Here is a 3336-nt window from a genome sequence, read left to right as displayed (position 1 = left end):
GATAGACGTTACATTACTCTATTTTATAAGAGATCGCGAGTAGTTTAGAAGTGCGTAAAAAAGTCTCCTTTTTTACATTACTCTATTTTATATTGGTCGCTTGCTAGAGAAAAATCGCGATTTAATTTAAAACGTAGTTTAGAAGTGCTAAAATGTATGTAAGCGGCCTTTTCAAAGCGCATCGCGCATTTAGGTCGAAGAAAACTTTAACCGTGGATCAAACTTTTTACACGCAAGGTACGTAAACTCTTACGGTCTATCTCGAAATAAGGTCTGTGATACGACCTGTAATTGTAGACCCGGAATAAACGACAAAAATGTACCTACGTTGCGTTCCGATCATTTGTGGCTTTATGCAAATTACATGAAGGCATGAATCACCAGGTCTTGCATTAATGTCGTACATTTCAGGCCGACAACTATGTGGTCGTACATTAACCGCATCCGGACACTAACAGTACGCAGATCTTGTAACACGGCTTCTGGTATATTCTATATTCTGAAGTTAGTAGCAAATTTAATGTTACGCATCCAAAATAGTGTTAGATCAATGCTCAATTCTGGATTACTTCAAGCATTATACGAATTTATTTATAAAATTAAGCTCCTTTTGCTCTTTGTCTATCCATCACATGTAGATGGTAATTTGGATTTTTGGTGACGGCCAAATTATCAGTCAATTCGTAAGAAACTTGAAATGGCATTCGAAAGTTCGAAACACTTCAGAAGCCATCAAAAAATTTGACGAAAACTTTTACCATTTTACATAGTATACGCAGCAAACGGCGCTTATATTGGTATATCCTATGTTAGCCGCGTTAGGGAATATAAATAACAACCTTTAATAAAGGCAAATTAATAATTACAAGTTTAGCCAAAATGCCAAAATTGGGTAAGGAGATGTATCACGTCGTCTATAAAAATAATTCAATTACAATTAGTATGAGACTTCACTTTTTTAACCTTTTCAATGTTACGTTTACCTATGTAACGATGTTTGAAGCTGATGAGATTAAATCTTATGTAAGCCGTTTTCGGATACAGTGACAAAATACATATTAAAATTAGAATTGAAAAGGTTAAAATGTTGCGAGCCAGGCCATTAGGTTAATCTGAGGAAGTCCTTTAACCACATAAAAACAGATAAAAAATTACTTTCTGTCGAATACGCGGAAGCGACAAAGGTTAAATTCGCTTTGAACTATGCTAATAAATTACTTTAGAAAGGAAATAACTCTAAAGTTGGACGTGAACAGGTGTAACCGCACAAATTTACGTAAAACGACATATTTCTAGTTATAAGATGGCCTATACATTCCTTTGTGTATAAATTACAATTCATTTTCATTCAATATTATTGTTAAGAAAAAAGAATTTATTTATTAAATAAGCTAGCACAATACTAGTGTTTCCTTGTCAATACGTGATTTAAAACTGCTTTAAATTCTAGTCACTCTTATCTAATAGTGTATTTGTGTCTTAAGAGTTTACCGAGAAAAATCTATTTTTAGTCATCTAAGTTAGTTTTTTCTGTAGGCTTTTTGTGTGTATTACTTGTTTTCTTATAATAAGCATTTCCAATTATCTTTGACAAATATCCTTGGTAAACATATTTATTAACGTCGTAACGACATTATTTTTATGATTGATACGGTCTTTCACTAATATCGTCGTGCAAGTCCAAGTGTGACCAAAGTATTGTATTAATCAGACATTTGTAAAGAATGAGATTATCTTTCTTTGTAAAAAGTGGTGAAATACTTTCTTTATAAGCTTTTTATTAATTTCACCTCGTATATTTGTTTGTTTATTCCAAATCTTACAAGTTACTTTTGATTCACTGGTAGGTTGAATGACAATGCAAGTACAATCAACAAAAAGTACAGTGAGCAAAAATAGCTTGTATCGATAAATTAGAGTAATTTTGTTGATAAGGTCTGCAGCAATTGACGTGTTGAAATAGTAATAAGACTTTTATCTTGCTGTTGTCTTGTTGATTCAATATTTATATTTAATCACTGTCTTTATTCACAAATCCGTTTTTTTAGTCATGAATGATCGTGCACGTAACTGGTATCCAAAAGTTAAAAAACCGGGAAAATTGTGTTAAAAAATCAAATGCTTTCTAATTTTAATACGTCGATTGATGCACGTTTCTCTCACGTTACAATTTAATTGTACCAAGTATACATGAACACTAAAGTTGTGATCATCTAGCCTTCTTATGCCTGGTCATTAATATACAAGGCTCGTTAATAAGGCTCTCTATTTCATTAATACTGCCACTTACATAATCTTTAACCTTTTCACCTCTTTTTAAACAAAATAACCAGTATTGAAACTGAAAATGCCGTTGCCGTTGTCGTTGAAACGGTTAAAGATTTTTAATCTAAAGTTAAATAATCTAAACCATCTATATTAATGATCAGGTTAAATTAGTCGTAATTTGAATAATTGTTTGACTCTATCTGTTTTTGATATTGTACGTGTCTTATCCTTGTTATTTGATATTTGTTCCGAAAGAATAAATTGTTCTATCTCCCTTACTCTTGGCGTTGGTGTTTGAGAGATAGGACTTTTTTCAACTACGGTTTTATCAAGTAGTTTGTCATGGTTGATAATTAGAATACAAATCTAATGAATCGTAGCCAAAGTAATGTATGTAAGTACCTACTTCTAGTCAAATATATCAGTTATAGTGAGAATATAGTCATCAAACGCGCTAGTTTGAGATGTAAATTTTAACACAGATTTTTTAATGACAATTTGTGTTAATTCTTATACAATTTTAACTTTTTCGTCGCCAAATCAAATAAGCTGGTCAGGCGGGTTCCATGAAACCTTATATACGTATAATATACTATGGTGCACAGATATTACCGGTAATTAAAAAAAAGTTCAAACTGTTGTTCCATAAAGCCATGAATAATAGGTATGAATGTATTATAGTTCATATTGCACAGATATAACAGATGCGTATTGAAGGATTGAAATTCATTGGCAGTGAAAAGGTTAAAGTATGCGTTATCAAAAAATTGCACAGGGTGAAATGTCCAGTAATTTATTAAAAAACAAGCTAATATTCCTTTTTATTCTAGGAAAAAAAACACGAGATTAAAAAAAACTGACAGTTACCTCAGTTTAGAATAAAGACTATGTATTAACACTCTATTACATTTTGAACATGAAACTCCGTTGCTCCGGAGACGAAGGGCTACGGATTAGCCCGAAACATGTCGAGCTAAACTCGATTTAAGACGTGAGTTATCCGGGTCATTATATTTAATACTCTATTACATTGTTATTATTTAGTTAACGTTTTTACAACAGTCGGAT

This window comes from Choristoneura fumiferana, chromosome 7 (assembly GCF_025370935.1).
Source record: "Choristoneura fumiferana chromosome 7, NRCan_CFum_1, whole genome shotgun sequence".
Taxonomy (NCBI): domain Eukaryota; kingdom Metazoa; phylum Arthropoda; class Insecta; order Lepidoptera; family Tortricidae; genus Choristoneura; species Choristoneura fumiferana.
This window is presented reverse-complemented; position numbering follows the sequence as displayed.